This window comes from Mus caroli, unplaced genomic scaffold (genome assembly GCF_978045245.1).
Source record: "Mus caroli unplaced genomic scaffold, Mus_caroli_1 scaffold_11, whole genome shotgun sequence".
Taxonomy (NCBI): domain Eukaryota; kingdom Metazoa; phylum Chordata; class Mammalia; order Rodentia; family Muridae; genus Mus; species Mus caroli.
Genome location: NW_028227266.1, coordinates 22,523,535 through 22,535,825, shown reverse-complemented (window position 1 = coordinate 22,535,825; position 12,291 = coordinate 22,523,535). Strand labels below are relative to the sequence as shown.

General features: G+C 44.1%; 1 pseudogene; it reads right to left on the bottom strand.

The window, feature by feature from the left end:
- Positions 1–9,375: 9,375 nt before the first annotated feature.
- On the bottom strand, positions 9,376–11,134 carry LOC110301477 (mitochondrial disaggregase pseudogene; annotated as a pseudogene).
- Between the last annotated feature and the right edge of the window lie 1,157 nt (positions 11,135–12,291).

Here is a 12,291-nt window from a genome sequence, read left to right as displayed (position 1 = left end):
CTGAGCTATCTTTCCAGCCTCCTGATATGTATGTCTCAATTCTTGGCTTTTTGCTAGAGGCTTCCAGGACCCAATGGGGATGACATTACCCGAAATACCCAATGGCGATGAGATAGAACCTGAACAGACCACCTCCAGTAAATAGTCATGGCCCCCAGTAGAGGGATGGGACCACCCACCTATCTCAAAATCTTTAACCAAAAATTGTTCCTATCTATAGGAAATGCAGGGACAAAAAGAATGGAGCAGAGACAGAAGGAAAGGCCATCCAGAGACAGCCCCGCCTTGGGATTCATTCCATTCACAGACACCAAACCCTGACACTATTGTCGATTTCAAGAAGTACTTGCAGTCAGGACCCTGGTATAGCTGGCTAAGACAGATGCAGATACTCATAGCTAAGCATTGGTCTAAGGCTGGAGACCCCAATGGAAGAGTTAGGGGGAGGACCGAAGGAGCTGAAGGGAATTGCAATCCTATAGGAAGAAGAACAAGTAACTGGACCCCTCAGAGCTCCCAGGGACTAAACAACCAACAAAAGAGTACACGAGGACACTCGCCAGCTACCCACAACACCCGCCACAGGATCTTAAGACTTCTGGTGAGTGGAGCACAGCTTCTGCTCCAATCCAATTGCGCGGGACCTGAGACTGCATTAGTTAGGGAAGCAGAAACCGACCTGAGTAGGACCACAGGCCTCATCCGGCTGGATCAGCGCCGGGGTAGCGGGAGCGCAGGGTTGCCTGACACCCTCCAGCTACCCACGACCCCCGCCTCAGGATTTTGGGACTGCTGGTGAGTGGAACACAGCTTCTGCTCCAATCCAATTGCGCGGGACCTGAGACTGCATTAGTTAGGGAAGCAGAAAACCGGCCTGAGTAGGACCACAGGCCTCATCCTGCCGGATCAGCGCCGGGGTAGCAGGAGCGCAGGGTAGCCTGACACCCGCCAGCTACCCACGACCCCCGCCGCAGGATTTTGGGACTGCTGGTGAGTGGAACACAGCTTCTGCTCCAGTCCAATCACGCGGGACCTGAGACTGCTCTGGTTGGGGAGAGAGAAATCAGGCCTACATAGGGCCACAACCCTCTTCCGGTCAGAAAAGCACCTGGGCAGCTGGGGCGCAGGGTCTGCTGACACTCGCCAGCTACCCACAACACCCGCCACAGGATCTTAAGACTTCTGGAGAGTGGAGCACAGCTTCTGCTCCAATCCAATTGCACGCGGGACCAGAGACTGCATTAGTTAGGGAAGCAGAAAACCGGCCTGAGTAGGACCACAGGCCTCATCCTGCCGGATCAGCGCCGGGGTAGCAGGAGCGCAGGGTAGCCTGACACCCGCCAGCTACCCACGACCCCCGCCGCAGGATTTTGGGACTGCTGGTGAGTGGAACACAGCTTCTGCTCCAGTCCAATCACGCGGGACCTGAGACTGCTCTGGTTGGGGAGAGAGAAATCAGGCCTACATAGGGCCACAACCCTCTTCCGGTCAGAAAAGCACCTGGGCAGCTGGGGCGCAGGGTCTGCTGACACTCGCCAGCTACCCACAACACCCGCCACAGGATCTTAAGACTTCTGGAGAGTGGAGCACAGCTTCTGCTCCAATCCAATTGCACGCGGGACCAGAGACTGCATTAGTTAGGGAAGCAGAAAAACGGCCTGAGTAGGACCACAGGCCTCTTCCGGCTGGACCAGCACCGGGGTACTGTCAGCTACCCACGACCCCCGCCGCAGGATTTAGAGACTGCTGGTGAGTGGAACACAGCTTCTGCTCCAATCTTTAAATAGTGACAACGATAACAACTAACCCCAGAGATTACCAGATGGTGAAAGGTAAACGTAATAATCTTACTAACAGAAACCAAGACCACTCACCATCATCAGAACCCAGCACCCCCACTTCGCCCAGTCCAGGGCACCCCAACACACCGGAAAAGCTAGACACGGATTTAAAAGCATATCTCCTGATGATGATAGAGGACTTCAAGAAGGACTTTAATAACACACTTAAAGAAATGCAGGAGAACACTGCTAAAGAGGCAGAAGACAATAAAGAGGAAGCACAAAAATCCCTTAAAGAATTGCAGGAGAACACTGCTAAAGAGTTACAAATCCTTAAAGAAAAACATGATAACATAATCAAACAGGTAGAAGTCCTTACAGAAAAACAGGAAAACACATCCAAACAGATGATGGAAATGAACAAAACCATACTAGACCTAAAAAGGGAAGTAGACACAATAAAGAAAACCCAAAATGAGGCAACACTGGAGATAGAAACCCTAGGAAAGAAATCTGGAACTATAGATACGAGCATCAGCAACAGAATACAAGAGATGGAAGAGAGAATCTCAGGTGCAGAAGATTCCATAGAGAACATCAGCACAACAATCAAGGAAAATGTAAAATGCAAAAAGATCCTAACTCAAAACATCCAAGAAATACAGGACATAATGAGAAGACCAAACCTACGGATAATAGGAGTGGATGAGAATGAAGATTTTCAACTCAAAGGACCAGCAAACATCTTCAACAAAATTATAGAAGAAAACTTCCCAAATCAAAGAAAGAGATGCCCATGAACATACAAGAAGCCTACAGAACTCCAAATAGACTGGACCAGAAAAGAAATACCTCCCGACACATAATAATCAGAGCAACAAATGCCCTAAATAAAGATAGAATACTAAAAGCAGTAAGAGAAAAAGGCCAAGTAACATATAAAGGCAAGCCTATCAGAATTACACCAGACTTTTCACCAGAGACTATGAAAGCCAGAAGATCCTGGACGGATGTTATACAGACACTAAAAGAACACAAATTCCAGCCCAGGCTACTATACCCAGCCAAACTCTCAATTAACATAGATGGAGAAACCAAAGTATTCCACGACAAAACCAAATTCACACATTATCTCTCCACGAATCCAGCCCTTCAAAGGATAATAACAGAAAAAAACCAATATAAGGACAGGAACCACGCCCTAGAAACAACAAGAAGGTAATCCCTCAACAAACCTAAAAGAAGACAGCCACAAGAACAAAATGCCAACTTTAACATCAAAAATAACAGGAAACAACAATTACTTTTCCTTAATATCTCTTAATATCAATGGACTCAACTCCCCGATAAAAAGACATAGACTAACAAACTGGCTACACAAACAAGACCCAACATTTTGCTGCTTACAGGAAACTCATCTCAGAGAAAAGGATAGACACTACCTCAGAATGAAAGGCTGGAAAACAATTTTCCAAGCAAATGGCATGAAGAAACAAGCTGGAGTAGCCATTCTAATATCTGATAAGATTGACTTCCAACCCAAAGTCATTAAAAAAGACAGGGAGGGACACTTCATACTCATCAAAGGTAAAATCCTCCAAGAGGAACTATCAATCCTGAATATCTATGCTCCAAATACAAAGGCAGCCACGTTCGTTAAAGAAACTTTAGTAAAGCTCAAAGCACACATTGCACCTCATACAATAATAGTGGGAGACTTCAACACACCACTTTCACCAATGGACAGATCATGGAAACAGAAACTAAACAGGGACACAGTGAAACTAACAGAAATTATGAATCAAATGGATCTGGCAGATATCTACAGAACATTCTATCCTAAAACAAAAGGATATACCTTCTTCTCAGCACCTCATGGTACCTTCTCCAAAATTGACCACATAATTGGTCACAAAACAGGCCTCAACAGATATAAAAATATTGAAATTGTCCCATGCATCCTATCAGATCACCATGGACTAAGGCTGATCTTCAATAACAAAATAAATAATAGAAAGCCAACCTTCACGTGGAAACTGAACAACACTCTTCTCAATGATACCTTGGTCAAGGAAGGAATAAAGAAAGAAATTAAGGACTTTTTAGAGTTCAATGAAAATGAAGCCACAACATACCCAAACTTATGGGACGCAATGAAAGCATTTTTAAGAGGAAAACTCATAGCTCTGAGTGCCTCCAAAAGGAAACTAGAGAGAGCACACATTAGCAGCTTGACAACACACCTAAAAGCACTAGAAAAAAAGGAAGCAAATTCACCCAAGAGGAGTAGACGGCAGGAAATAATCAAACTCAGGGGTGAAATCAACCAAGTGGAAACAAGAAAAACTATTCAAAGAATCAACCAATCAAGGAGCTGGTTCTTTGAGAAAATCAACAAGATAGATAAACCCTTAGCCAGACTCACTAGAGGGCACAGGGAAAGCATCCTAATTAACAAAATCAGAAATGAAAAAGGAGACATAACAACAGATCCTGAAGACATCCAAAACACCATCAGATCCTTCTACCAAAGGCTATACTCAACAAAACTGGAGAACCTGGATGAAATGGAGAAGTTCCTAGACAGATACCAGGTACCAAAGTTGAATCAAGATCAGGTTAATGATCTAAACAGCCCTATATCCCCCAAAGAAATAGAAGCAGTCATTAATAGTCTCCCAACTAAAAAAAGCCCAGGACCAGATGGGTTTAGTGCAGAGTTCTATCAGACCTTCAAAGAAGATCTAATCCCAGTTCTTCACAAACTATTCCACAAAATAGAAACAGAAGGTACTCTACCCAACTCATTCTATGAAGCCACAATTACTCTGATACCTAAACCACAAAAAGACCCAACAAAGATAGAAAACTTCAGACCAATATCCCTTATGAATATTGATGCAAAAATCCTCAATAAAGTTCTTGCTAACCGAATCCAAGAACACATCAAAACAATCATCCATCCTGACCAAGTAGGTTTCATCCCAGGGATGCAGGGATGGTTCAATATACGGAAATCCATCAACGTAATCCAGTATATAAACAAACTCAAAGACAAAAACCACATGGTCATCTCCTTAGATGCAGAAAAAGCATTTGACAAGATCCAACACCCATTCATGATAAAAGTCTTGGAAAGATCAGGAATTCAAGGCCCATACCTAAACATGATAAAAGCAATCTACAGCAAACCAGTAGCCAACATCAAAGTAAATGGTCAGAAGCTTGAAGCAATCCCTCTAAAATCAGGGACTAGACAAGGCTGTCCACTTTCTCCATACCTATTCAACATTGTACTTGAAGTCCTAGCCAGAGCAATTCGACAACAAAAGGAGATCAAAGGGATACAAATTGGAAAAGATGAAGTCAAAATATCACTTTTTGCAGATGATATGATAGTATATATAAGTGACCCTAAAAATTCCACCAGAGAACTCCTAAGCCTGATAAACAGCTTCGGTGAAGTAGCTGGATATAAAATTAACTCAAACAAATCAATGGCCTTTCTCTACACAAAGAATAAACAGGCTGAGAAAGAAATTAGGGAAACAACACCCTTCTCAATAGTCAAAATTATATAAAATATCTTGGCGTGACTCTAACTAAGGAAGTGAAAGATCTGTATAATAAAAACTTCAAGTCTCTGAAGAAAGAAATTATAGAAGATCTCAGAAGATGGAAAGATCTCCCATGCTCATGGATTGGCAGGATCAACATTGTAAAAATGGCTATCTTGCCAAAAGCAATCTACAGATTCAATGCAATCCCCATCAAAATTCCAAATGAATTCTTCAACGAATTAGAAAGTGCAATCTGCAAATTCATCTGGAATAACAAAAAACCTAGGATAGCAAAAACTCTTCTCAAGGATAAAAGAACCTCTGGTGGAATCACCATGCCGGACCTAAAGCTCTACTACAGAGCAATTGTGATAAAAACTGCATGGTACTGGTATAGTGACAGACAAATAGACCAATGGAATAGAATTGAAGACCCAGAAATGAACCCACACACCTATGGTCACTTGATCTTCGACAAGGGAGCTAAAAACATCCAGTGGAAGAAAGACAGCATTTTCAACAAATGGTGCTGGCACAACTGGTTGTTAACATGTAGAAGAATGCGAATCGATCCATTCCTATCTCCTTGTACTAAGGTCAAGTCTAAGTGGATCAAGGAACTTCACATAAAACCAGAGACACTGAAACTTATAGAGGAGAAAGTGGGGAAAAGCCTTGAAGATATGGGCACAGGGGAAAAATTCCTGAATAGAACAGTAATGGCTTGTGCTGTAAGATCGAGAATTGACAAGTGGGACCTCATGAAACTACAAAGCTTCTGCAAGGCTAAAGACACCATCAATAAGACAAAAAAACCACCAACAGATTGGGAAAGGATCTTCACCTATCCTAAATCAGATAAGGGACTAATATCCAATATATATAAAGAACTCAAGAAGGTGGACTCCAGAAAGTCAAATAACCCCATTAAAAAATGGGGCTCAGAACTGAACAAAGAATTCTCACCTGAGGAATACCGAATGGCAGAGAAGCACCTGAAAAAATGTTCAACATCCTTAATCATCAGGGAAATGCAAATCAAAACAACCCTGAGATTCCACCTCACACCAGTCAGAATGGCTAAGATCAAAAATTCAGGTGACAGCAGATGCTGGCGAGGATGTGGAGAAAGTGGAACACTCCTCCATTGTTGGTGGGATTGCAAGCTTGTACAACCACTCTGGAAATCAGTCTGGCGGTTCCTCAGAAAATTGGACATAGTACTACCGGAGGATCCAGAAATACCTCTCCTGGGCATATATCCAGAAGATGTCCCAACCGGTAAAAAGGACACATGCTCCACTATGTTCATAGCAGCCCTATTTATAATAGCCAGAAGCTGGAAAGAACCCAGATGTCCCTCAACAGAGGAATGGATACAGAAATTATGGTACATTTACACAATGGAGTACTACTCAGCTATTAAAAAGAATGAATTTATGAAATTCCTAGCCAAATGGATGGACCTGGAGGGCATCATCTTGAGTGAAGTAACACAATTACAAAAGAACTCACACAATATGTATTCATTGATAAGTGGATATTAGCCCAAAACTTAGGATACCCAAGATATAAGATACAATTTGATAAACGCATGAAACTCAAGAAGAATGAAGACCAAAGTGTGGACACTGTGCACCTTCTTAGAATTGGGAACAAAACACCCAGGGAAGGAGTTACAGAGACAAAGTTCGTAGCTGTGATGAAAGGATGGACCATTTAGAGACTGCTGTATCCAGGGATCCGTCCCATAATCAGCTTCTAAACGCTGACACCATTGCATACACTAGTAAGATCTTGCTGAAAGGACCCAAATATAGCTGTCTCTTGTGAGACGATGCCGGGGCCTAGCAAACACAGGAGTGGATGTTCACAATCAGCTATTGGATGTATCACAGGGCTCCCAATGGAGAAGCTAGAGAAAGTACCCAAGGAGCTAAAGGGATCTGCAACCCTATTGTTGGAACAACATGATGTACTAACCAGAACCCTGGAGCTCTTGTCTCTAGCTGCATATGTATCGAAAGATGGCCTAGTCGGCCATCAATGGAAAGAGAGGCCCATTGGACTTGCAAACTTTATATGCCCCAATATAGGGGAATGCCAGGGCCAAAAGAATGGGAATGGGTGGGTAGGGAAGTGGGGGGCGCTATGGGGGACTTTTGGGATAGTATTGGAAATGTAATTGAGGAAAATATGTAATAAAAATATTAAAAAAAAAAAAAGAGTACACGAGTCAGTCCATGGCTCATATGTAGCAGAGGACTGCCTGACCTGGCATCAATGAGAGGGGAAGTGCTTGGTTCTGTGGAGGCGAAGGGGGATGCTAGAGTGTTGAAGCAGGAGTGGGTGGGTGTGTAGGGTAGCACCCTCACAGAGGCAAAGGGATGCGGGAATGGATGGGAAGTTTTCAGAGAGGAGACCACGAAGGGAGACAACATTTAAATATAACTAAATAAAATAATTAATAATTTTTAATCTTTTAAGATTATAATATGAATATACCATTTCCCCTTTCCTCCCTCCAAACCTGCCATATACCCTTCCCTGTTTTCTTTCAAATTCATACCCTACTTTTTAATTGCTTGTTAATACATATATGTGTTTTTTCCTTAAATATAGAAATACAACCTGCTCAATCTGTATGATATTATTTGTATGTTTGCTTTCAGAGCTGACCTTTTGGTATTGGATAACCAATTGCTGTACTCTTCCAGCACATTCCTAGTGGGAAGACTATTCCTCCCACATTCAGTATTCTTTCGTTGCCTATAGTTCTTTGTATAAGGTTGAGGCTTAGTGGTTCCCCGCTCCTGATCCACATTAACATACTGTGGTAGTTTGAATAGGTATGGCCCCCATAGATTCATGTGTTTGAATACTTGACCATAGGGAGTGGCACTATTAGGAGGAGTGGCCTTATTAGAGGAAGCTATGGAGGTGTGGCTTTGAGGTTTCATATATGCTCAAGCTGCACCCAATGTGGAAACAGTTTCCTTCTGTTTGGATCAAGATACAGAACTCTTGGTTCCTCCAGCACCATGTCTGCCTGCCTTGCTTCCTACCATAATGACAATGGACTGAATCTCTGAAACCATAAGCCAGCCCTAAAGAAATGTTTGCCTTTATAAGAGTTGCCTTGGTCATGGTGTCTCTTCACAGCAATAAAACCCTAACTAAGACCCATGGGTATTGTCATTGTTCTTGTTTAGCTTATGTTTAGGTAACCATGTTGGTGAGACTATGAGTGAAGCTTCTGGCCTTCCTAGGAAACACAATCTCACACCAAATTCCCTGAACCTCTGGCTCTTACAGTCTTGCCTCCTCGTCTGCAATGATCCCTGCAATGAGCCTTAGGTACAACAGTAGTTGCTTTGTAGATGTATCAATTGGGACTACATTTCACAACTCTGCATTTTGAATTGTTGTGGTTTTCTGTAATGGTCTCTGTCCTATGCAAAGGGGATTTTCCTTGATGAGGGTTGAGAACTCCTCTGTGGGTACAAGAACAGATGTTCAGAATATAGTTAGGGATTCTGTTGTTCTCCTCTGAGATCCATGGTTTGGCTGGCCCTGAGTAGCTGGTTAAGTTCCCAGGACCAGAAATGACTTCTTTCATGTTGTGTTGGATTTAAGTCTAATTAGAGAACAGTTAGTTTCCACCAAGGAGTACATGCCACTACAGCACCCTTAGAGCATCCAAGCCATTCTTGTCATTGTTGCAGTCCACAGGCATCAAAGGCAGGTAATACTGTTGGTTGTTTCCCTCTTTCCCATGGAAACTTACAGGGCACCTTCTGGTTCCATGAAAGCTAGACCTAGAGAGGCGGCATACAGGTCGGTTTGAGCTCAGGGGCCTCTGGGCTGTGTCTGAAAGTGCATGAAAAGGGACCTACTTAACAGTCTGCGGGACAATCAAGGCAATAGCAGTTGCCTATAATGTTTTGTGAGTTTTCTTCTCTTTTCTTCTCTTGTCTTGTCTTGTCTTGTCTTGTCTTTGTTTTTGATTGCCATGCCATAGCAAGGGGCCTTTATTAGATGTTCAGGGCACAGACAGACAGGTGGATGCTAGATAGTGAAACACACCTCCTCGGGTTGGAGTGGTGTCTGCCCGCTGGTAGCAGGTCCTGCTCATAGGCTGCCGCCAGTTGCTTTACCACACAATGCTCTACCTCATGCTTAATAGAATGGGCAGCACAGTGAATGTTGTAGCCATCAACCAACACGTCTGCCACCTCATGGTCACACAGTAGTGTGATGTTGTGCCTCTGTTTGGCTCTCTTGGCCCTGAAGTTCCTTGTTGACACCAGCTGGAGGAGCTCTGAATGGCAGAAAGGGAAGAAGTAGATGGTCTCTTTGATCTGTCCCAAAAAACTCATCTCTCCGGAAGTGAGCTTTCAGGGTGGGTCAGATCACATTCTCTTTAAAGTTCTTCGAGATGGTGATCTTGTCACTAACCTCGACATCCCTAAGGTTTCCAGCGATTCAATTTCGGCTCATCTCCAAAGCTTCCTGTCTGAGCTGCAATGCATGCTGGGCGATCTCAGCGCTGGCTACAACAGGACTCATGATAAAGATGCACATCTGGATGGGCCTTGTCCATCTCATCAAACAGGACTACTGCATTTGGGCACTGTTTCAATTTCTTGGTCAGCTGGCCACCCTCTTCATGGCAGATATAGCCTACTGAAGAACCGATAAATTTGCTACATCATGTCGCTCCTGGAACTCAGACATGTTGAGCAAGATGAAGCCCTTTCTTGCCATCTTTGTGCATATACTTGGCTGTCTGCTTGGCCAGCTCGGTTTTCCCTATTCCAGATGATCCCAAGAAGAGAACGACTAGAGGGTGCTCCTCGTCATACCAGCCATTCTCCTTCCTCTGGATCGCAGCACTAATAGTGGCGATGGCACTCTCCCGGCCAATGATGTGTTCCTTCAGTCGCTGCTCAGTGGGAAGCGGTGCCGCTCCTCTGCCTCACGCTTCCTCTGCTTCTCCATATACTTGGTCTCAGAAGTTTTCAGAAGCTTTATAACCTCCCCTTCCTGGGCATAATCCAGGGTTGTGTGTCCCATCATATTCCTCTGAAGGGGGTTGGCTCCTCTATTCAGCAGCTCCTTGACGATGCTGTAGTTGTGGGCCAGGACAGCATAGTGCAGGGCTGTGCAGCTTTTGAAGCTAGCCCGGTAGTTTTAGTCGGTTGTTGAAGTCATCCTCTCAAATGACTAGGACTTCCAAAGAATGGACTCCCCGTTCATTGGCAGTCTTGTAGACACTGCTGAAGCCATCCCCAAGGTTTGGGTCAGCTTCAGCAGCAAGCAGGACCTGCACCACACTCTCATTGTGGCTGATGGCTGCCACCATCAATGCTGTCCAGCCAAGTTCGTACCTTGCATTGACATCTGCACCTTCTGACAACAGCCTTCTGACTTCCTGCACGTTATTGGCCCGAGCAGCTTCCATTAGAGCTGCATCCTTGTTAGATGGATTCTTGTAGCACTGAACCACCATCACCATGGCCAAGACCCACATGCCCAGACCCACCTTTGTTGGGGACCCCATCCCAGCAGTAATGTCCAGGGAGTGTTTCTTCGGGACTAGGACTGCATCCAGATGAAGTGGCAGTCAGGTATGGGATCTCAGCGCATTCTCCACGGTGCCCCCCAGTGGCTGTCCCCTAGCCCCATTCGGGTAACAAGACAGAAGATGTTTTTGAGAGATGGAGATTAGATTAACCCTAGCAAGAGCCGAGGTGCTGGTGCAGTTCTCCTCAACACCACGGATAACATCATGACACTTGCTTCTAAAACCTGCTGGTGCCGACCCCTGTGCTAGCCACGATCCTTTTGGGAGTTCCTTAGACAATACTGATCAACAGCCCAAAGTAGAGTTTCCCATGCCTGTTCCATGGAATTTTGTTCCATGGTCTTTGTCTCTAAGAGGGAGCATTGCCAGCTCAGTTGGGAAATTTTCATTCAAACTATTCTAAAATATTTATACCACAATTTACTGTATCACAGGTATCTTTAGGTAGAGAGTTGATAGTATGATTCTTTTTTTTTTTTTTTTTTTCCAATTTATTTTTTTTAATTAGGTATTTTCTTCATTTACATTTCAAATGCTATCCCCAAAGTCCCCCCAGACCCCCCTCCCACTCCCCTACCCACCCACTCCCACTTCTTGGTCCTGGCATTCCCCTGGTTCTTTTTTTTTTTTTTTTAATATTTTTATTACATATTTTCCTCAATTACGTTTCCAATGCAATCCCATAAGTCCCCCATAGCGCCCCCCACTTCCCTACCCACCCATTCCCATTCTTTTGGCCCTGGCATTCCCCTATATTGGGGCATATAAAGTTTGCAAGTCCAATGGGCCTCTCTTTCCATTGATGGCTGACTAGGCCATCTTTCGATACATATGCAGCTAGAGACAAGAGCTCCGGGGTTCTAGTTAGTACATCATGTTGTTCCAACAATAGGGTTGCAGATCCCTTTAGCTCCTTGGGTACTTACTCTAGCTTCTCCATTGGGAGCCCTGTGATACATCCAATAGCTGACTGTGAACATCCACTCCTGTGTTTGCTAGGCCCCAGCATCGTCTCACAAGACACAGCTATATTTGGGTCCTTTCAGCAAAATCTTGCTAGTGTATGCAATGGTGTCAGCGTTTAGAAGTTGATTATGGGATGGATCCCTGGATACGGCAGTCTCTAAATGGTCCATCCTTTCATCACCGCTACGAACTTTGTCTCTGTAACTCCTTCCCTGGGTGTTTTGTTCCCAATTCTGAGAAGGTGCACAGTGTCCACACTTTGGTCTTCATTCTTCTTGAGTTTCATGCGTTTAGCAAATTGTATCTTAAATCTTGGGTATCCTAAGTTTTGGGCTAATATCCACTTATCAGTGAATACATATTGTGTGAGTTCTTTTGTGATTGTGTTACTTCACTC